Genomic DNA, 24,606 nt, shown 5'->3' on the forward strand with positions numbered 1-24,606 from the left:
TCAACCCCTCAGGGACCCAGCTTCCTCACCTGGAAAAGAGCATGAGTACGGGCACACCTCAGTTATTGTGCTTCACAGATTATGTGTTTTACAAATCACAGTCTATCGGTGCCATTTTCCCAACAGATCAGATGATCGTTAGCATTTTTTAGCAATAAAGTATTTTTAATTGACATATCTCCATTGGTTGTCAGATGTGATGCTATTACACACTTAATAGATTACTGTATGATATATACATAATTTTTTATGCACTAGGAAACCAAAAACCCTGTGTGCTGTGCTCTATTGTGATGATTTGCTTTGCCCTGGTGGTCTGGCACCGACCCCACACTATCGCGGAGGTGGGTCTGTGATGGTTCAGACAGGGAAGGTGGGAGTGGGTGTTTTCGGGTGGGTGCACCGAGAATGTGAACGGCTCACTGCCAGACCTCTTGTCCTGACTTTGAGGTGGGAAAACATGTCAGCACCCCACCTGTGAGCATCAGTCTCGAAAAGATGATGCTCACCCTGACTTTCTGAATGTGCCTAAAGAATAATGAATGAGTGACTAGTTTAGATCCAGAAAGTTCTCCCGATATTGTCTCCAGTTTACAGTTCACCAGGGCCCATTTCCTGTCTTCTGCACCCGTTCTTCCTTCTTCCACCACCCAATAGGGCAGGGGGATCCAGCTCCAGATTTCACACGATGATAATATCTAAGTTCTCCAGGGGTCCTGGGGACATAAAGTACAACATAGGGAATATAGACAATAACATCGTAATAACTCTGTGGTGTCAGGTGGGTCCTGGAAATATCAGGGGGATCACTCTGAAAAGAATACAATTGTCTAACCAACATGCTGTATACCTGAACTAACACAACACAACACTGAATGTGAACTGTAACTGAAAAATAAGATTTAAAAACATTCCCTGGTGGGGTGAACAGGGGCGCTGTCAGGAATGGAGCAAGCCCCTTGGAAGGTCATGGAAGGCACCGGGAGGCCCGTTAGCATCTGCAGAGGGAGACCTGCCAGTGAGATGTCGGCCCCAGGCCCGAGAGGGTCCCCGGGAGTCACCGATCAGCATCCACGTGGCCCCATCCTCTACTCCTGCATGGCTGGCATTCCTGCCACATTGCAACCTAGAAGAGATTATGTTTTCACTTTGTATCTCTTCAGATTCCCTGTAAATAGTAAGGATCCAATGAATACTGAATAAATGAGTGAACCATCCTTCTTGTGGCTTCCAGTTGGGAAGAAAAGAGGCTGAGGCAACGTTTTTAGGCCTGTGCAGGATGGCTTCACTGCCCAAGTGACCTAATGCTGGATCATTATTTCCAGAGCGTTAGATTTTCCTGCTGCCAATTTCAATATAAGTCTCAGAATTCTAAGTCCCTTCCATGAAACTTTTCCTTGTTTATAGGCAGGAATATTTTCCCTCTGTGTTCTTGCTTCTGGCAAGATTTTAAACATCGCCAGGGCAGAAAAGTCCACCGCTGAAAGCGGGAAGAAAAAGAGAGGAGAATGTGAGCATTATTATTTCACAGAATTTTCCCCTCTGGGCCAGTAGAGTGTCTGCGGTTCTGATTAGAGTCATTTTGCCTGGATCTATTAGTTCTTGTTTAATCGAAACGACTTGCGCTTGTTTTTCTTTCCTTGCTCCCGAAGGTATGGCCTTGGGAGGGAGACGGTTTTGGCAGCTGGGAGAAGCGTAGGAGCAGGAGGAAGTGGAGACTCTGGACTTGAATTTAAGGCAAACGCCTGAATAGTGAAGCTGTTGCTGCTTTTTTTTATGAATGCTGCAGAATAGCCTCGAATTACAACACCCAAGGAGCAATAACACCACTGACTTTTATTTTATTTCAAAATATAAAAATCAGCTCTGGCTGGTGTGACTCAGTGGATTGAGTGCTGGCCTGCGAACCAGAGGGTAGCTGGTTTGATTCCCAGTCAGGGCACATGCCTGGGTTGCGGGCCAGTTCCCTGGTTGGGAGTGTATAACAGGCAACTACACATTGATGTTTCTCTCCCTCTCTTTCTCCCTCCTTTCCTGTCTCTCTAAAAATAAAATAAATAAAATCTTGAAGTATATATAAATCAGTGTAGCCTGGAAAGTAAACCTAGGTTCTTTGGATTCTAGTCCTGGCTCACCACAAACCACAGCAGCTTGGACAAGCCATTTCCGGGCACCGCGTGGAGCTTCCACTCAGAAACACATGTAAAGCAGTGGGGTATTTAGAAGTTACAGCGAGGGGTACTGAGATCTAAGGCTTAGGGATATAGAGAAAAGCAATTCAAGAAACTCTGCAATCAGCTACTTCCAGTCTCTTCCGGTCATCTTTCTCACCACCCTGCTTCTCCGTTCCCCAGACAAACGGAACAGCCTCTCAGACGGACACACACACACACACACCCCACTTTTCCCAGCTGGGCTCCAGGTATGTACCTGATCTAGAATGTTCTTCCTTTCTTCCTGAAGGGTCAGATGCCTCCTTGCCCGGCCATGGAGCTCCAGGATAAACAGGGTGTGGATGCTGAGTGAAGCAGGCCTGGGCTGGAATCTTGGCCCCACTCCCTCCTGGGCATCTGTGGATTTGGGTGAGTTACTTAATCCTTCTCCCCCATGTGTTAAATGGGGTCACTAATACCTTCATCGGAGGATGAAGTCTTCTTGTGAAGACTAAGTTGGAAAGCGTGTTTAGCTAATGCTAGCACATTACAGGTGCCCAAATAAATATTTGAGTGAATAAAAGTACAGAATGATCCATGGGTGTTTGGAGAGCCATGAAGTGTTAGATATCATCAGAAAAGGATCCAAGATCATGAGCTCCATGACCTCAGGGGCCCCGTCTAAGCTGTTTACCTGATACAGTGCCTGCCATCTAATTGGCACTCAATCAATGCTTGTACAGTGAGTTATTCCATATAGAAGTTTAGAGAGCAAACTAAAAAGTCTGGTGATTAGTTTGTCCTATTACTCAACTAGCATCTATTAAGTGTAAACAATATGCCAGGCACTATGGCAGCCTCTGGGGGGTAGAGAAGCCAGGCCCTGCCTTCCAGAAGGCTACAGAAAAGCCAGCCATTTGGATTGGGGTGGTGGGAGGGTTGGATGAGCTGGAGGAGAATGAGTGAGGGAGGCTGGTGGGTGGGAGTGTCAGGCAGGGCGGGGAGCATGGCCCGACCTGCTGGTTAGAGAGACAGGTCAGGGGTAATTCTCAGCACGTAGGGGGACAGGGAAGATCTCAAGACAAAGCCAAGTTTTTATAGTCAGATGTCCTCTCTGTGTGCTTGGCCACTGGGGAGTTGAAACTTCTTGCCACAGTGGGGACAGGTTGTGGGTACTAGGGAAGGATGCTTCCTCTCTCTCCACAGGGGCGGTGGGCTTCAGAACAGAGACACCCCACGGAGGGGCTCCAGAATCTGGAGCTGGTCTGATCCCTGGAGAGCAGGGGTTTTCCCAGTGCAACACATGATGCCACCGCCGACACCACCAGCCTGGGGACCTTCCGAGAGGGACAGGAACTGGAAGTGGGATGTGCTCAGAGGCGCTCCACTGAATATTACACAAGCACCTTTCATGATACCAATTCGGGGTGTTTCAGTTTGTGTTTTGTTAATATGCAGCTACTGTCCCCACTTTAGTTCATGTCATCTCTCTCTCTCTCTCCCCCCTCCCTCTCTCTCAAAGGTGGGAGATTGTTTTATCTATCCATTCATGTAAAAATTATCCACTGAGAGCAAACATGCTAAAGATACCAAGAAAAACAAGATAGAATTCCAGCTCTCCAGCTTGGCCAGTTATTAAAAAGTTAAATGTCATCACAGCCTTTGACTCAGCAATTCAACTCCCAAGAATTTATTCTAAATATATACTCCCACAGGTGCTAAGACATATGTAGGAGGACAATCCCTGAACTATTTTAAATAACAATTCACAATTAGGAACAATGCAAGGGCCCACCAATAGGAAGCCGGTAAAAGAGACTATGATAAATTTAGACAGTAGAATACTATAACTGTCTGGAAAACGGTTGCACTTTATGGGCAGATAGGAAGAAATCCCCAAGAAAGATTGCACACTAAGAAAAAGCATGTATATGATATTACTTTTGTTTTTTAAAAATTATGTAATTATATGCATACAGAGAATATGTAGCCTCTACAGATAAGCTGTCCATGTGCGGCCGCTGAGCCTTCGAAACGTGCCTCGTCCCAACTGAGATGTGCCGTAAGTATAAAACTCACAGCAAATTTTGGAGACTTAGTATGAAAGCAGTAATTACTTATTTTGATTACATGTTGAAATAATATTTGGGATAGATTGGGTTAAATAAAACATATTATTGACGTGGCAATAATATGGCTTCCCAGAATCCGTCCCTAAAATGTACGCAATGCTTTTAGCAGAAGCAGTACATGACGATATGTCAGCAGAATTGCTTTCACTGCTGACCAATAAAGCATGGAACCCTTTACATGATAGCACTCACAACCTACTTAATTTTTTAACAAGTTTTAAGTGACCCACATGTTATAATTTTAGTAACCTGTTTTTAAAATGGAAACATCCATTGAAGTTATGATCAATACTAGGAAAATAACTTTTAAGAACCAGTTTGACCCTTTAGCCGTTGCTTTCAAGAATTAAATTTACGTGTGTGATTTCTCTGTGGACCCAGCAGCAGGCTGGGTGCAGCTCTGAATGTGTGGGGAGCAGGTTTCACACCGATTTTCATTTTGCACCAGTCTGCAGGCCAACAGCCAGAGACACAACTGAACAAGGTTGTCTCTGGCCCTCATGTACTTGCACAAACAGTGATGTTATACACCTGTAAAACTCAAGATAATTATGACTTGCCTGGAGAACGTCAAAGTCATGTCCAGGCAGTGCAGGCTGAGGAACAAAGCCTTAGTGTCTGTCTCTCTTTTACCACTTTCCCAGCCACCCACCTAGCTTGGGCCTCTTCACCTCATCCCTGGACTCCTGTTGAGATCTCCAAGAGTCTCCTAACCTCAGACCTCCTCTGCTACCAACCACCTGGCATAGAGTGGCCAGGTTACACTCCCAAATTATTGTTTTGAGTATGTCGTCCCTGGTTTAAATACCTGAACAAAATTCCAGATCTTTATCTTGGCGTCCCAGGTCCTCCTCAGTATTGCTCCAACCTACCATTCTGCTCTTATTACCAAGTTGCTCTTTAAGCTTGTCTCCTGCCTCCAGCCAAACTGGTCTTCTTTGTCCCCAACTCACCTTGCTCATTCTAAATTCGGTTTCTACAAAGAGAGTCCCTGCCTGACTCCCACAATCCTTTGGTTCTATCTAAATCCTTCCCAGCTCAAGTGAAATTCTTCTGAAGACTCCTGATTCCCTCAACCTCAAACCTTTTCCCCTTCGCAGCATCAGGTTGATTCCACATTCATTCTCTGATCATTGGATGATTTTGGTTGTTATCAGTATATGCAAAGATTATGTGCAACCTAGCTAGACTTGGTAGGCAAGAGGGACTTTCTCTCATGCTGTTTTATGCATTCTATAAAACATACCTGAACACCTTCCATAGAACACACTGTCAGTAACTGTTGGCGCAGATTAAGAGGCAAACCACTGCCTCTGTTCTAGTAAGTCATGGTGCTCTCTTACTGGGATCCCAGAGACTCCAGCTGCCCTTCTCCCACACGCATTGTCGTACCATCTTCATGTAACAGGACTTCTTGGAAATGCGCTACATAAAACCATAATGAGCCTCTTTCTCCTCCTCCTCCTCCCCCTTTCTACTTCTTCTCTTTCGTCTTTCCTTTTTCTTCTTCATAGTTGCATGCTATTCTATCCTAAGGATGAACCATAATTTATTTGACTGTTCCCTATTGATGATCATTTAAATTATTTCCAATACCTTGCCAGGGGAAAAAATGCTGCCCTGAATAGTTTTGTGTGTCTGTGAATATTTCTGTCGGATAAGTTTCTCAAGCTAAAAGTGTTAGGACACAAAGTACATTCATTTATAGTTTTGAAATACAGTGCCAAATTACACTCTCACCTGTAAAGTTTGAAAGTCATTTTATTTAATGTTTTCAAAGTATTCCACTGAGCAGAAGAACTTGATTAAAACATTCCCTTATTTTTGTACATTTAAGCTCCGTTGTTACCCAATAGAGAAACCTACTTCCAAAGTCCTAGAAATTGAGAATGTGATCCTTTGACTTACAAATGACACAGCTTCTCCATGGTACAACGGAAACTGAAGCACCTGACTCTATGTACAGAAATCTGCCCCCCAAAAGTATAAAGATAACATGTTTGTAAATAAAATCAAACAGCTAACAAGAGGATACAGCATAGTTCAGGAGAAACAAGACAGATTTCATGGTCAAAATATAAAATAATTTTCCATCTTTCTCTTATAAGCTGTGTGACTTTGAACAAGCCACTTAATGCTCCCTGAGGTAAAATTTTCCCCTCTGCAGGAGAATTTAGGAGTACATTTTTTGACATAAGTGACAACATGTGGAAAATCCATCTACCTGAGTTGGTAGCCAGCGCAGAAGCACATGTGAGTACTGTTTCACCCCCCCCCCCCGTGTCCAGATGGGTCCTGGAACGTAGCATGTGACTAATACCTAATGAACAGATGACCCATATCACATCCACTGGTCCACAGGATAGGCGGCTTGTCCAAGCTCAGATAATACACAGCCAAGGGAAGTTGAAGTTAGCTAAGACGGGGCTCGCACAGGTATTCTGAACTGCCCGTCTGGACTATTATGTCTCCATCAGACCAAACACTTCATAATTATCTCCAGCGTTGCTCTATTCCAAGTGAAGAGATGTGAGGAAGGTGCCTTCTGTAAGCCATTTTTAAGATTTCCCCCTCCCATACTTATTCATGAATCCTACACTTCCGGGTCTCGGAAGAAATGAGACTTTGTATCTGACCCCAAAGTATATTTCTTAGTCTTAGATCAAATACATTCTTCAAAATCATGCAGGTCCCCACTCCATGCATCTGTCCCTTTTATGACAATCACATTTTATTTATACCAAAACAAAATATCCTCTTACCTCAGTCCCACATTCCTTGTTGCTTTCTCAACTCTTCCAGTAAGAAAGTTCATTGGGGACTTCCGCCAAGATGGAGGCATAGGTGGAAACACTGTGCCTTCTCCCCCAACAAGTTTGAATACAACAAAGGTTTGGAGAACTAGGACACAGCCAAAGACCAGAAAACGGAATTATACGGAAGTCCGACAACTACGAACCCTTCAACAGGGACGGTAAGAGAGGCGGAGCCAGCAGCGGAGCTGGGTCGGGCAGGACAGATCCCCCGACCTAGGCGCGCTGGCGGCCCTTAATCAGTGGGTGGGTGGGGCAGACTGACTGTGGTCGCACATTCTCGCACAGTCAGACGGACCACACAGGCCCCAGGGGGCGAACCCAGTGGTGGAGGGCTGACGGCGGTGGCACACTTGCGTGCAGTGGAATGAAATGCGTGGGCCTGGTGACGGGGTAGCTGCGGCGCCGGTGGGGGTGGGGGCCGTGGCAGGAGGCGGCAGACGGAACACAATTGTCCCTCTTCGACCCCGCCCCCACATGCAACGTCACAACCCAGCAACTTAGTTGCCCTGCTCTAGTGAACACTTTAGGGCTCTGAAGGGAGTGTGCGGGTGGAGGGGAATGAAGGGGGGGAATAGAACAATTGTAATGGTATAATCAATAAAATATTTTTTAAAAGTTCATTGGGAACATTCTCTCAAGCTCTCATGATTTTGAACTTGCGAGCCAACTCTGTAATTCTGGCAAGACCCAGAAATTTTAAATTACCTGCCAAAGTTTAGAGAGTAGTTGCGGGCATGAGTAGATGTGAACTCAGGTCTTCGGGTTCCAGGCCCAGAGCTTGTTCAACAGTCCATGCCCTTCTGCTCACTCCCCACAATTTGACATTTGCAAAGTGCTTTTGTTTCTAGTTGCTCATATAACCAGCATGACAGTTGCAGTGGGACAAACCACCTCAAAATTCAGGGGCTTAAAACAACCACCACTTCCTACTCCAGCTCCTGTACCTGCAATTCAAGTGAAGGCTGGGTAGGTAGGCCTGCTGATCTTGGCTGGGTTTGTTCATGCAACTCTGGGTCAGCTGGGGAGTTCTGCTCTAGGCTGGGCTCGGCTGGGCTGGGCTGGGGAAGCTTCCTCGGGGCAACTCTGCCCCACATATCTCTTATTCCCATCCTGGGACCATGGGCCAGCCCAAGCATACTCTTCTCATGAAAACCGTAAAGATGCAAGAGACGTCCTTCATGCCAGCATGCTTCCAAGTCTCTGCTTGTATTATTACATTTGCTAACCTCCAAAGCAGATGTCACAGTCCAAATCAGTGAATCATCTCTTGACAGAAAGAACTGCAAAGCCACAGGGCACACGGTAATGATATGGACAGGGATGAAGACCCGCACATTTACACAGTCTACCCAGTACACAAGTATCAAGCCATCTTAGATAAAGCTAATTTTTCTTTTTTGCCTCCAAACACAAGCCAGTGCATAGAGCATCGGTACCCAGAGCACACCGAGAAGTGGGACTGGGCACGAGAAGCCCTCCCACTACTGGTTCCTTCAGCACAGGCTGCCCTTTGGCTGCCATGGCAGGGCAAGCTGAATGAGGGTGACAAGCCAGCACTGGCTCAAACCTCCTGGCTCTGTATCCAGCTGCCCCCACCCTAATGGCTTCTTAAAATGTGATTCACTGCTCTGGGGAGAGAAAAGTAATTGAGGGTATAATTTATATTGGGAAAATTGCTCTAAAGAAATTTAGAGAGCAACAGACCCAACACTCTGGCTCAAAGGGAGTTTCATACCAAAAGACCAGGGAAACCCAACAAAGAAGTTAAAAGGACGTGGGGACCTGGAAGGGCAGTTACCAGCCATGGTGAGAGGTGGGGAAGAGACCTAAAAACGGGGGAAAATGAACAATACCAAGAAGCTCCAAAATAACCTCAGAGAAGGAAGATGGAAGAGCCATGAGCCTCACATTTCCTTTGACTTGTTTGGCTCTATGAAAGTGCTCTAGAAATAAGACGGACACATGTAACACCAAGTTTTTGATGAAAGTTTCTCCAAGAGACTCCTCTCACACCCTTCCCCTTTTATTGCCAGAATAAATACGCTAGGAGGCTGGTCACAGATGAAATGAAGTCCAAACAATAAACCAACTCGGGGAAACCTAAGAGGATCCAGTTCCCAAGTCAGGTAACTTTGTGATCATCAGTTCTCCATCTGGCTTAGATTGGAAGCTCACTGTACTTAAAGAAACTTTTATAATTATACAAAACAACAGTTGCCTGTGAATATGCTAAGATGGTTAAATTAAGGAATAATAGTAACATTACTGGGCACAGGTTATACCAACCAAGGCCACAACCTTGTCCATCTGAGGTTTAGGGGACATAGGTCAAAGCCCAGTGAGGAACTTACCTAGCCTTCCTTCCCCCTGGGGTTTGGACTTTCTCTAATTAGTTTCATTCAGCTTGTTAAGGCATCCAACATTTTCTTTCTTGGCCCGTTTTCTCCTCTACAAAAGAAGGAAGTAAAACGACATGACCATCAAGGTCCAGTCTGGCACACATACATAATTCTGTGATTTTTCTCTATGCTTCCCAGTTCATGCCACCAAGGAATGAAGGAAATCAGTGTGGCGCAAATCTTCGTCTGGGTGTTTAATAGCAGGGGTCAGCTGGCACAGATATCTAAAACACAAAGCACAATGAAAATACAGCAAGAAGAACTCTGCAAGTGAAGCTTTGTCAGGTACAAAGTGTGTGCCCGTGGGCAAGTTATTTCATCTCTTTGAAGAGATGGTTTCTCTCATCTGTAAAATGGAGTAATAACAGGGCCTGTTATCATTGGGTGTTATGGGGGAATGAGCTAATGAGTGAAGAAGCATTTAGGAAGGGACTTGGTACATAGAAAGCATTCCTTAAGTTTATTTATTATTATCTGCCAATGTGATTTTGGCAATTCTGAGGATGGCGGGTTTTCTTTCACTAAGAGGTGAATGGTGAGAAAAGTTGTTTATAAATGAAAGATCTTGTTTTTAAAAAATGCAACCCTTTTTTTTTATCCTTATTGACTAGCTGATGTGAACTTGTAGCTTGGGTTTCTTCTTATTTGCTTTCATATTGGTTTACCTGTACATGTGCATTTGGTTTAGTTCACCATGCCTTCAACCAGTAAGACAATTGCTGTCAGTGGTAGCTGCACATTAGAATCATTTGGCGAGCTTTAAAAATCTCTATGCCCACACTATCTATGCTGTCAGAAGTGTGGATAGTGGTTGGGTAGCGGGGTGAGCGGGGAGTGGGGGAGACTAGACGGGAGACTGATGCGTGCTACCGGGTACTTGTGACGTTCTGATTCTTGAGCTGAGTGGTGGCCACACAGGTACCTTCACTTTGTAAAACTCCATTGCCATGTATTCTTACAGCACGAACACATTTCTACATGCATAATATACTTCAACAAAAAGCTTAAACACAAGGCTCTGTGCTGAAGTTGCACTAAAAACCAATTAAATCAAAATCTCTAGGGACAGGACCCTGTGGTCAACATGTTTGAAAAGCTTCCCAGGTGATTTCAATGTGCAGCCAAGGTTGAGAGCAGCTGTGGAGGTTCTTTTGGCGACAGTGGGCCCAGATGTTGGAATTGGCTTTTGAGCCAATCATAGAAAGCCCCTGGGAGTAACCAGGAGTCCGTGGGACTGACCTAAAATTTGTTTAGGCACATCCCAAGTCCAGAGGTCATTGGGCATGTTAGTAGGGGCAAGAGCTCTGGACGTGGACAGAAATCTGGGATCAGTGTCTGGGTCTCTCCCGCCTGGCTGGGAGGCTCGGCTAAGCACGGAGGGAACCTCACAGAACTGCTACCTCCTCATCTGTTAACTGGTGCTCACGCTGGCTTCTCCTTACCTCGTTGGGTCCCCTCTATCTGTTCCCATGGAGCAAGCACTCCATAAGTGAGCTGTTATTATAAGATGTTGCAAATTTTCAAGAGAACTCCCTGCCCCCCCAAAAAGCATTTTGTCCTTGTTTCCGATTTCCAGCAGAGGCTAGGCAGTATTTTGACATTTGTATTGCTATTGCTCCTACCACTCTCTTTTGCACTGAACCAATATGGGAGGAAGAGGCACTGATTTGAGTTTCTCTTGCAATCAATGACTTGCTTGTTGCACATTAATTCTACTCATGGGCACATGGATGGGAAGTTGGCCATCGTGTGGCTACACAGTTTTCAGCACCTGGGTGTTCCCTTCGGTGAGGCTTGATTAGGTCAACCTAGCTTTGCATCCTTTAAGAGAAAACCTTAGTTTCTTTTGTCTCCACTTTCTGCTTACCTCCACCAAAATTCCAAGAAACCTAAAGTCAAAAAAATTCTTCCTTCCGTGCTTCCTGAATCTTTATTTTATTTCTACAGTTGTGCCTACATTTCTTCCTCTTATTCTTTGGGGAAATGAAGAACAGTCCTACTCAACATAGCTCCTTTGTACAGTTGAACATCATTCCTCTGCTCTTTCTTTTTTCCTCCTTTGTCCTATAGTTCAGCATTCTGGGAATTTTGGGTGGTTTCCCTGAGCCCTCTTCTTTTCCCCATATTCTTTTTATAAATCTGGTTCCTTTATAAATATAGTTCTCGTGAGCACTCAGGAGGCATTATTGGATAAAGATTTAACGAATGAGCTCAACAGCACTTACTGAGGCTTGCTACATAGTAGATTCTGGACTGGGTAGTGAAAACCATTGATTCCTGCTTTAAAGGAGCCTACATTAAGGTAGACTTAAAAATAACATTAGCACAAGATGGGCCGTCAGACGTTCTGTGATATAGCCACACACAAGCCAGCCATGGGAGTATGCCATTAAGAAAGTAAGTCCCGCAATTGACAATTACCAAAGCTGCTTGACGTAAGAGACCTAGGTCTACAGTTGGACAAGTGTACCTTGTGCACATCCACAAACAGTCATGACTTGTTTTTCTTTTATTCTTCCTTACCAATGTCATTGTCTTACATTAGAGTCAAAGAAGTTTTAAAAGAAATACAACTTACCATCTTTAAAAAAATGAACCAGAATTGCTTATCTCTGTTTTTTGTGTGAGTCTAGATTGGTTGAGTGAGTTTGTTAGAAAGACCTGACTATTTTACTAGCCTTAGAGAAGTCACTCATTTAATAAATCATCAAAGATTAAGGAGCAACAATATATCGAAAAAAGTAAATCTAAATCTTTCTTTCTCACAAAGTTTAAATGGTGGAGTCGCACTGGAAGATGTAAGTGATGAGGAAACCAGCACAAGGGCACCAAGGGAGAGGTAGGTGAGGTCTGCAGATACTTGGTGCTCGTGGCCAGGGCTGATGCAGAGCCAGCGGTCACCTTCAAATGCTAAAAGTGCCACTCAGGACATTTCCCCAGGATTCTCCAAGCTTCTTTCTAGAGTCCAGTGATCTCTTCAAGTCTTATTCCCCAGACATTTAAATACCCTTTTAGCTGCAACGCCAATAGTATGATGCATGAAAGAAAAATTCATAAGTCAGACTTCATTAAAATTAAAAATGTCTGCCCTGTGAGAAACAATGTTAGGAAATAAGACCAGCCACAGACTTGGAGAAAATATTCAAAAACATACCTGATAAAAGACTTATATCCAAATATACAAAGAACTCTTACAACTCGGCAATAAAGAAACAAACAACGCAGTTAAAAAACAGTCAAAAGATCTGAACAGCCCTGGCCAGGTAGCCCAGTTGGTTAGTGTCACCCCAGTACAACAAGGTGGTGGGTTCGATCCCTGGTCAGGGAACACACAAGGAAAAAAAGTATTCAGCATTAAAAAAATCTGGATATCTCACCAAAGAAGGTATACAGATGACAAATAAGCCTATGAAAAGATGCATTCCATCACTGTCATTAGGGAAATGCAAATTAAAACAACAACGTGTTACCACTACAAGCCTATTAGAATGCCCAAATTCGAACCCCTGGCAACACCAAATGCTGGCAAGGAGGTGCACCGATAGGAGCTCTCCTCCCTTGCTGGTGGGGGTGCAAAACGGTGCAGCTTCTTTGGAAGACAGTCTGGTAGTTTCTTACGAAATTCAACAGATTCCTACCATACAGTCCAGCAATCACACTCTTGGGTATTTACCCAAAGGAACTGAAAACAAGTCCACACAAAAACCTGTGCATGGATATTTACAGCAGTTTTACTGTAAAAACTTGAAAGCAACCAAGATGTCCTTCAGTACATTAATGGATAAACTGTTGTACACCCAGACGATGGAATATTATTCAAGGCTAAAACCAAATGAACCTGAAGCCATGAAAAGACTTGAAGGAATCATAAAATGTGTATTACTAAGTGAGAGAAGCCAATCTGGAAGTCTACCTACTGTATGATCTCAATTGCACGACTTTCTGGAAAAAGGCAGGAGTATAAAGACAGTGAAAAGACCAGAGTTCCTAGGGGTGGGGGAAGGAGGGATAAATAGGTGGAGCACAGAGGATTTTTAGGGCCCCAAACTGCTCCATATGATACTACAATGATGGATACATGTCCTTATGCATTTATCAAAACCCACAGAATGTACAATACCAAGAGTAAGCACTAATGTAAACCAGGGTCTTTGAGTGATCATCACGTGTCAATGTAGGTTTATTTATTGTAACAAAGGTACCACTCTTGTGTGGGGTGTTGATAATAGGAAAAGCTGCGCAAATGGCAGGGGCCGGGGGCATAGGGGAACTCCATACTTTCTGTTCCTTTTTGGTCTAAACTTAACATTGTAATAAAAATAAGTTATATTAAAAAAAATGTGGTATCAAGCCACAAAATGACATGAAGGAATGTTAATTGTATGTTGCTAAGTGAAAGAAGCCAGCCTGAAAGGCCACAGAATTGTATGATTCCAACTATATAACATTCTGAAAAGGACACAATTACAGAATAAAAAGATCATTGATTGCCAGAGGTTGGGTGGGGGATGGAATAGGGATGATTAAGTGAAGTATGGGATATTTTTATGGTAGTGGAGCTATCCTGTATGATATGGTAATGGCAGATACATGCAACTTATAGAACCACACAACACAGAGTGAATCCTAATGCAAACGATGGGCTTGTGTCAATAATAACATACTTATATCAGTCCATCTATTCCAACAAATGTACCACACTAATGTAAGATATTAATAATAGGAGAAACTGTGAGTGCTCAATTTTCTGAAAACATAAAACTGTTCTAAAAAACCAAGTCTATGAATTTTTTTAAAAGTGCAACCCATTTGCTTGTCCAATCCACGATCCCCTTAAACAGTACACTATCTTAGCAGAGTGCTTTGGGGCAACAAGCAATGATGCAGCATAGCCAGTGTGGGCAGGGGGGCTTTGAAGCCAACAGGGTCACCCTCCAGCTTACAGTGTGAGTAGGAATGGAGGAAGGGCAACAGATGTGGTGCTGGGTACACTGGGTCCCCCTTTGTAGCGACAACCAAGGGGTCACTGAGCCCCTGAAGGCAGCCCTAGTGAGGGAGACACCACTCTTGGAAACAAACCACACTTGTGGCTAGTTTTAATATGGTTTTAACCAAATATCCTAAATAAACAAATAATAACCAAATAATCTGTCCTACATGACCTTCAATTTTCCCTTTGGTGCAGCTGAGTGTATGAATTGTTATAAATGTTGTTATGATGTTTTCAAGGCCTCCTCGAAAGCCTTAACAATGACATCAACCCATTCTTGTATATTATGATGAGGAGGAAGTAAATGTATGTGCTCACCTATGATACTCTATGTTATTAAGGAAGGTGGGGGAGGGGGTTTCTTTAGAACACTTATTTTTTCAAAAGCTCTTCGAAGCATTAGATATACTATTTATTAATTTTACTGCTGTTATTCTCCTACTCATTATCTGAAATTTCGTCTAAGATTTTCTAGCCTCCAAGAATTATATGGACCTCAAGGATTTTTTTTTTAACCTTGCAAATACGTTCTATTGAATAGGGCCTTGTCGTGCTACTGGTTGCTACTGATATAGTTTGTCAACCCACCAATGAAAAGCAATCCAGCCCTGGCTGGTGTAGCTCAGTGGATTGAGCACGGGCCTGTGAACCAGAGCATCGCAGTTCGATTCCCAGTCAAGGCACATACCTGGGTTGCAGGCCAGTTCCCAGCAGGGGATGCATGAGAGACCACCATACATTGATATTTCTCTCCCCCTCTCCTTCCCTTCCCCTCTAAAGATAAATAAATAAAACCTTAAAAAAAATTTTAAAAAGCAATCCATCCTACTAATGCATGGTATCTGATCAATAGTGGTCATTTGGTAATGAATTTTTAAAATCAAACATGAGAGGCACTTCTCCAACTTGGCATTGGAAAGTGAAAATCCGTCAGGAGAAAATAGGATGGAGAACTGAAGAAATGAGTTGGAGTCCATAAGGCTGGAGAAATATGGAGCAGACCTGAAAGCTGGTGAAGTGAGTCCAGGCTGAGTGAGACCAAATGCTTTTTCTAGGCCCCAAACAGTGATTGCTTTTTCCTTCTGCATGGAAAAAGGTTGGCAAGACATTTCAGATTGAGATTCACCTGAGTAGTTACTCACTGGGACATTATCCTTTTTCCTCCTCAAGGTGGCCCTGCAGCAGAAGCTGTTAGCCCACCCATTCATTCTCATCACTTGGCATGGAACTGTCCCAGCACCAATGTCCAGCAAGGTAGCTGTGAGAACTGATAGAAAGCAAGGGAGCCCCAGGAATGCACCCACGAAGCAAAAGGACTCAGGCTGTAAGAACTGTCATGTAAGAGTTTCAGCAGCGTTATATTTTTGGTGATTAAAGCCTAATGTGAATACTGATTTTGAAAAAAGGTAACATTTGTTTTCTAAAAACTAGAAGATAATATTTTAGGGGGAGGGTTTTCTCTCCAGCCCACACTTCGAAGGTAAAGGCACTCTACTCTGTAGGGTACAAACTATATACTCATACTTCTTTCCATGAATTCATGTAGTAGCTATTTCAAAGGAACTGGCAATTACACAGAATTCGTAGAATGTTAAAGGCCAAAGGCTACCACAGGACACTCTGGGTGAATCTCTTCACTCTGTAACTGAGGAAAATGAAATCCAGAGAGGTTAAATGTTGTGTCCAAGGGCACGCAGCTGCTCAGGAGATGAAACTTGAATCCAGATCACCCATGAACTAGCCAGTGTTCTTCCCACTGCACTGTGCTGCATTTATCAGCACCATAGGAAGATACTCATTGCCTCTTGCAGAATGTACGGACTATTTTTTATAAGCTTGGAACTAAACTTGTGACTAATTAGAATACTGTGCTCCACCACCCTTCAGTCACCAGCTAAAATCCACTGCTCCAGGTCCCAGCACGCCTGAGGCCTTCTGGGTGACCAACTCAAAGAAAGATTATTGTCTCAACTCAGTTCTCTGTGCCTAGGTACCCACGAAATGGAAATCATTTTACATGGGGCAGAACAAGAGGACAAGATGAGATGAAAAGGAACCATGTTTAAAATGGATAAAAGGAGGTACTTTTTTCCCCACTACACACAATTGACCTGGGGAACTCACTGCAGCAGGATATTAAGATCAATGGTGAAGATTTGTGTTTTAAAAGATTAGACATTTCACATGCATATCATCAACGGGGAGACGCAATAGGATGAAAGTAAGGTGGATGAAAGTTCTCAAGCTTCAGCACCTAAGTTGATCACCAACTGGGTCAGGTAAAAAGAAAAAAAAATTCTACTCGGTCATCTAAGATTTCACAGGAAGGCAGATTTGGGGGTATTGCAGTCATCGCCACCTTGTAACAAACCTCTCAAACTAGTGGTGTGAACCACCAGGCATTTTGCTGTGCTCAGGGACGCTGCGGATCAGCAGTTTGAAGGGGGCACAGCAGGGGTGGCTTGTCTCTGCTTTCTGCCATCTGGGGCCACAGCTGGGAAGTCTTGAATATCTGGGGGTGACTTGAGGCCGGGGACAGCAGTCATCAGGAAGCTTCTTGACTCATCTGTCAGACTCATGGCCAGGCATGACCTAAAGGCTTACTCAGCTGGGACAATCAACTGGAGCACCTACATGTTGCAAGAGAACCAGCTGGAAGCTGCATTGTCTCTGTGACCTTTCCAAGGAAGTCCCATTGCATCACTCCCAACATTTCATCGGTCAAAACCGTCACAAGGGGAGTGGACTTAGGACCTTCTCTCCCCCATGGCATATGTCAGGGCCGTGTTGCAGCCATCTTCGGAAAATACAATCTCCTAAGGAAGGGGTGTGGATGTGAGATTGCATAACACACCATCTAGTGGGAAAAAATGCCCTGATACGTAAACAGAAAATCACATAACCATAAAATACATTTCAAGGTCAGTATTTCGCCCTTTTATATGTTTCCATTAGAATTCTTTTTTCCCTTTGATAGGTCATCACACTTAAATTTTTCATTTATTTTCTGTCTTCCCCCTGGATTGGAATCTCCATGTATCTAATTCCCTGTGCCTAAAATGCTACTCCATAAACATTTGTTGCAAGAGTGGATGAGTGAAACGCTGTGATAGAGGGTGGCAGAAGAGCCAGGGGAGTACAGGCAGTAGCAGATAACTCAGCTCCACAGAAGTGACATCTTACTGGGCCTTGAATGATTTTGAAGGATAACTAACAACTTTTCAGGTGACCAAGGAGGAAGGCATTTTTGTCCTTAAATCTCCTTCAGCAGGGAGAAGTCCCTCCAGGGACCTCCATTAGCTAAGTCCAAGCGAGCATATCCTCACCCTAAGTGTCCAGACTGCGTGTAGTAGTTATGATGTTTCTGGTTGCACATGAAGAAAGCACTGACTCATTCGGCTCAGGAATAAGCAATGTACTGTACCACACAAGGAGAAGTCCGGAGGCAGGCAGAGCGGGCAGCCCTGATGTCATCCTTCCTCGGTGTCGTCAGTTCAGTCTCTTGTGGTTGCAAGATGGCATGTGGCAGGCATCGCATGTGGACAAAACAGTACCCGACAGGGGAGAACACTGTGTTTCCTTTTGAGCAACATCTTTCCCATGAGCCCCAGACGCACTGACCTCACATTGGCCCACTCCCTTACCAGCCAGAACTGTGCCCCATGCTCACTTGTAACCTATATACCATTAAGAAGGGCAGCAATATGATCATGTGTTACTTCTTCAGACTCAGGTGGGAACTCCTGCCTCTCTTGAAGCACATGGCTGTACAGAAAATGGTAGATTCCCAAACAAAACAAAAAAACTTGGGTTCTGATAGGAAGGAGAAAGGGGAGATGATTCTTGGGTGGGTAATCAACAGTATTCATATTGTTAAGCTTGGAGGAGGTTAAGGTTCTATTTTCTTTGTGGATGAGTATTATCACCTAGCACTTTTGTCTGTTCTCTTTTGTGTTTTTTGCTCATATCCTTTCTCTGTCTGCATTAGATTTATTAGCTGAATAAGTCCAGTACTGTATCAATGAAAAAAATATGATGTGTTGAGTGTATGTTCGAATCTAGTTAATTTTTTAAAAATACATTGATTAAATACAGAGTGTACTTTCAGGTAAAACCCTTGATTCAATGCTCCTATTACTCCCTGATTGCCTAGTCATGCCCAGCTGCCCATCACTTGTACTGTGCTCTTTCATGGCCTTATGTCTTTTACTTGTGCTGATTCCTCTGTCTAGGAAGTCCTTATTTTTTTTCACATGTAGCAGATATAGAGAATTGCCTCTGCAGGCCTCAATTCAATCCTTCTAGTACCCTAGTTGGAGAGATTGCAAACCTCAGAAGTACATTTCCCAGACTCCCTTGCAGCTATGGTCTGGATCTGAAATACATTCAGTCAACCAGGTGCACTCCTGTAACATTTGGCAGGTAGATGCAAGGAGAGGTATCATTCTGCTGCTATTGCTGCTGGCAAGCCAGGTTTGAGAAATAACATTAATAGGCATTTAATGCTGTTGGACTCAGTGCCCCATCTCAGTGTCTAGTCACCAGTCTCATAGGCATGAAGAGCAGTTGCAGCAACAGCACCATCCTGGCTTCTGGAACACAGTTCCAGTGGTGAGCCCTTGAACTTAATAGTCCAGAAGTAGCTCTCTATCTTATCTTCTGCCTCTCCAGCCCTTTCAACAATTTTGTAAGCCCCTGCTTGATTCTCAGGATTAAATCTTTCTCTGCTCAAAGTACCGAGAGTGGTTTCTGTTTCCTGTACTAAAACCTGGCTGATAGATCACCTAACTTGTACTGAGCCTTCTATGCACAGCCTGGGTCTTCCCTGAGTCCACAGGTTGAGGTAGGTACCCCCTCTGCACTCCCACCATGCCCTGCCTGGTAAGTCCATGCCTTATCATGTTTGAACCCCAGCACCAGTGGTTGGCTCACAGCATGTACGGCATCAATATTTACTGAACCGAAACTTCCTCTGCCAAGAAACAAGGAAGGTTCTGAAATCTAGTCTAAGGAATGTCTTATCTCCTTCCTGGTCTGCAAAGCCCAAAGAACAAGTTGGCTCCAGACTTTTACTGGATTCTAGATGAATCCAGAGTCCTCAGCTTTTCCACACTTTAGTTCCCCCAAATACCAGAATTGAAGATTCAACCTGGTCCACCAGGAAAGGGATGCTAAGGAGCAAAGGGAATTATTTATCTCAAGATTTACTACCCAGACCCTCTACTGCTGGGATTACAATGAGGCCTGCAATCAATGATAACATAGGCTTTGTAGTCAGGAAAATCTAAGTTGGAAGGTGTGTAACCTTGAGTAACAAGTTATTTAACTTGTCTGAACCTTGGGGTAAAAGAGATTATATATATATATATATATATATATATATATATACACATACATACATACATATAATGAGAGATTATATATATATATATATAGAGAGAGAGAGACTATATATATATATATAATGCCTAGCACAGTATGTGCACATTGGAAATGCTCCATACGCATCAGTTGCTGTGGTTATAGTCATCATTGCCACTAACTGTATACCATCACTGTACCACAGTTCTATTGCTAATAATTTTTCCTTCAGCCCAGACTCCCATGCAATAAGGCTAGAGTGCACTTTTCTAACACCTTCCCCTAAAATATTCTATATTGTCTACTGATGTGATTAACCCTTTTTGCACAAGGTCCAGCCAGGCCCAAGTTTGGGGCTATACTGGGAAAATAACAAAATCATCTGTGTCAGTGGCTCTCAATACTCGCTGAAAATCAGAATCACCTGGAGAGTTTAAAAACAAAACAGCACCAAAAACCAATGGCTGGAGCCCTAACCTACCAGTTCTGATTTAGTAGGTCCCAAGCACCAGTATTCCTTAAAGTTCCCCAGGTGACTGGAAGGTGCAGCTGAGAGCCACTGCTCAACAGGGGAAAGATTACTACTTCCACTACCTCTGGGGGAAAAGAAAAAGTTCTTCACTTTCTATAATCTCCACCACAGTGCGGAGGGGAGGAGACTAAAGATTATAGCCGAATTATTCCATTCTCACTACAAACCTGGGCAAATGACTCATCATGTTAATCCTCTGGTTAGCGTCTTGGGTTTTTGTCTAAAAGTGTCTGATTCAATGAGGACTAACCAGAGCTGCTCTAGGACATGTACGGAGCTAGTCTGAAAATACCTGTGAGGCATTCGTGTTGGCTCACGGGCGTCTGTCCCGTGCCAGCCCTGTGCACACTATCAGCTGGCTGCTGATGGCAGGTGTAAGTAAGCACTTTGATCAAGGACAAGTGAAATGATCCCTGCTTTGCCATTGAATTTAGCTGGTATCTAAATGCTAGAGATAGCTAGTGACAGCTGGGAGGGTGCTCAGACACAAAGTACATCTAAAAAATGTAACTCCTTTTTTCATTATTAAAGTAATATAGGAGAGGAAATATACAAGATTGGGAAAAAAGAAAAATAGAATAACCATAGTAGAAATTAATATAATAATAATAATAATAATAATAATAATAATAATGACTAAGACCTATATAGAATCACCAGGTGCTGGGCAAGCCCTTTAATAAAGAAGTTCATTTACTTCTCACAACTCTATGAGGTAAATAATTATTTGTAACTCTACTTAACACACAAGGAAAGAGGACCTGGAGCTATTAGGTGACTTGTCCAATGTGGCACAGCCAGTAAAGGAAGAGCCAAGGTTTGGACTCATGCTGCCCTTAACAGGGTACAGTCAACTTCAGATACAGCTTATAAGGTAAGCTGCATTCAGGGATTCAATGCTAGCTCCGAAAGTTCACAACATTAATCTCAGTTGGTCATTCATTCACTCATTTATTACACAACTTTATTGAAGGCATCTAACCAAGCCCATTCCAGGCTTGATTATCAAGATATTGAAGAGTATACAAAGACTACTGTCTAGCCCTGGCGGTGGGGCTCAGTCAAGGCACATATGGAAGGTGGGCTGATGGAATCAATATCTGTCTGTCTGTCTGTCTCTCCTTCCTCCTTTCTCTGGAACTGGTTTTCTTCAGGTGAGGATTAAAAAGGAAGGAAGGAAAGAAGGAAGGTAGGAAGGAAGGAAGGAAAGACTGACTATTTCGTTCCTCTATCGCTTAACTCTCAAGTGTCTCAATAGAATAGTACATGTATAATCAACACAAGTCCAATAAGATAAAGAATGCAGTAAGTATCCCCTGGTGACAGACTCCAAAAGCAGTATTTCAGATGTCACCACTTAGTAGATGGGATGGTTAGTTAGCATCATGGTCTGTATTTTCATCAATAAACACATCTTTGACAACAATTTAAGTTGAATTTCATGAATTTGGCCTTGTAGAAACATGTTTAATGTAGCAGTAGTGTCTTCAACTCAGAAATTGGTGTTTATTGGATGAATGGGTGGATGGAGGCAGGCTGATGAAAGTAATAGACTAGGATATTTGGCAATATTCCAGGTCCTTAAAAATGCATCTTCAAAATAATTTAGCCTTGGTTAGATGGCTCAGTTGGTTGGAGTGTGGTCTCATACACCAAAAGGTCATGGGTTTGATTCCCAGTCAGGGCACTTAGGTTGTGGGTTGGATCCCCAGTTGGGGCACATACATGATCCAACCAATGAATGTTTCTCTCTCACATCGATGTTTCTTTCTTTCTCTCTCTCTCTTTCCTTTCTTCCTTTCTCTCTCCCTCTCTCCCTCTTCCTCTCTAAAATCAATAAACACATCCCAGGGTAAGGATTTAAAAATCATAAGTTAGTGTTTCTAGTGTGTTGAGTAATAAATTATGACTCAGGAGACAATAGTGATTTCTATCCTTTCCAATGACTAAATAAGTAACTTTAAGCAAGTCATCATGGTACCAGTTTTATTCGATTGTTGTGAAGATTAAATGGACTAACATAAACGGATTATTTAGCATCCTGCCTAATACTTACATGTTAAACAGTCGTCATATTTTAAGCTGCCTTTAAGTAGAAACAACGTATGTTTTTTAAAAAGCAAAAATTCAAATGATACAAAAAATTTTACAATGCAAAATAAGTCTGTTTTGGCAAAGTTTCTGCTGTTATTGGTACTATTATTAGAGATCTCCAAGCAAACGAAAACTTTCGCTATTGATTGAGTAGAGAGAGATTTACAAACCAGTAGATAACATCGTTTAAGTCAGAACCACATGAAATAACACAAGTATTCTGGATAAATTCCAGGAGGAGTGATTAACATTCTCCAACTTCAAATAATTTTTATTATTAGCCAACACTTGTCTATCCCCAGTAATACGCATGTTGCATAAAGGGCGCAGAATGAGACAGCCCTCCCCTGGCATGTTCATGGTCTACACATACTTTCCACTGAGGATTTTCCTGCCTTCTTGACTGCTATTCCCTGGCTTTTCAATTCCCGCAACTTTTCAGGCCTGGGAAGTTTGCCCACCCAGAGTGCCAAGTATTTCCAAAAAACAAAAGAGATAAATATGAACACCTGTAGAGTTCCAAGGACTGAAAGATGTAATGTACATGTAAAACATATTTATTAATAGTTTTGATGTTTGTGAATCTCTTGACATTTATTCCTTTTAAATACTGAGGCTGCGATTAATACGCATATTCTTTATTATTTCCCACAGAGCTGTGTTGAGGGAGAGGGTTATTCTGCCATTCAGTCTCTCAATCTGTACAAAATGGAATCCCGGACACAAGAATAATAACTGCGGCCTATCTCACCCCTTTAGTCCAGTTCTGAGTCCTTCAAGTTTCCTGGCTCTCCAGTCTTTTTTCACCTCCTTCCCAGAAGGAAGAGGTGGGGGAGTGGGAAACAATTCAGACCCTCTTTGTCAGCGTGTGAATGAATTTCAAGTATGCTAAACACCTCAGTCTTCCAACCTAATTAGAACACGTAGAAAAGGAGGCATTTTTAGGACATTTAAAACTTGCAGCATAAAAACCCATTTGGAGAGCGCCACTGTGTGTCCCCGTAGTCGGGGCGCCCAGCAGGTCTTCCCGCGGGCGGCGGCTGCTCTGTGCGCCGCCCCAGCCTTCGGCGGCAAGACCGTGTGCGGCTAAGCAGCCCGCAGTCCCCGGGGGGCTCAGCGCCCTGCCCATTATAGAGCCCGGAGCCAGCATTGCTTCTCTCTGCGGGGAACAGCCTGGGATTTTAAAGGATTAAAATCTCTCGAGTCTTGCAAAGACAGAAAAAAAAATCACTTTCTTGTCACAAGCCTAAGATTTTGTTACAAAATGCAAAAGTAAAGGTTGAAGCCTTGAAGATACCTATTGTACATAGGGGGAATGGTTTAAATTGTGTATGCCACGGCCCAACTACCTGGGTTCCAACACTGGGTTTGCCATCTAAGCGCCTACTATGTGCCAAGCCCTTAGAATACTGCAGGGAACAAGATGGCCTAGCTTGCGGTTTTCTCGGGGGAAACTATCCTTAGCTCGAATACCCTGGTTAAGTTTCTAAATCTGTTTCTTCACCTGTAAGGAGTATTGCCTCATAGAATTGTTGCAAGGATCTGAGATTTGTATTAAGATGTAAACGATTAACTCACTGTACCGCACACAGTGTGGCGCAGCAGGCATTCGCTCTTCTCTCGACGTGAGCTCACCTGGTTTGAGGACTGCCCAGAGTGGGGACAGGTGCCACGGTAAAGAGTGATTCTTTGAGCGATTCTTTTAAACAAGCGCTGGGTTCTGTAAGAATGCTTAGCTGCAGAGAGACCTAGGAGGGGGGCCCTGGGAGCAAAGGTTCAGCAGCTAGAACTTTACAGGAAAGTGAGCCCTGCGCCCGTGGGCGCCAGCCGAGAACTCCTTGGGACTTCTAGCAAGGGTTTCCCGCCCCGGGTCTCAAGAAGGCGTGATTAGCATTCGCCCCGCCCCTGTCGCGTCCGGGCCGGTGATTGGGCTGCGTGGCTCGGCTGCCCGCTCAGGGCGGGGCCGGAGGGCGCCCTAAAGAGAGGCCAAGCTCGCGGGGCAGTGGGCGGGGACGCGCGGAGAGCGTGGCGGAGCAGCCCACCAACCGAGCCTTAGCTCGAGGGGGCGGGGCTGGGGCGGGGCCTCCCGGCGGGCATTAGAAGCAGGTGACCGGGCGGAGCGGGAGAGG

The 24,606-nt window shown here is 43.8% G+C and overlaps 1 long non-coding RNA gene across 1 annotated transcript; it reads right to left on the minus strand.

The window, feature by feature from the left end:
* Window position 1: 1 nt before the first annotated feature.
* LOC118985178 (uncharacterized) lies at window positions 2–24,501 on the minus strand. Its single transcript, XR_005066065.1, has 3 exons — window positions 24,113–24,501; window positions 510–716; window positions 2–29 (listed from the first exon to the last, which is right to left on the minus strand). It is a non-coding gene; the product is annotated as an uncharacterized LOC118985178 (long non-coding RNA).
* Window positions 24,502–24,606: the final 105 nt, after the last annotated feature.

This window comes from Sturnira hondurensis, unplaced genomic scaffold (assembly GCF_014824575.4).
Source record: "Sturnira hondurensis isolate 20B ecotype Veracruz unplaced genomic scaffold, ASM1482457v3 Scaffold0004136, whole genome shotgun sequence".
NCBI lineage: Eukaryota > Metazoa > Chordata > Mammalia > Chiroptera > Phyllostomidae > Sturnira > Sturnira hondurensis.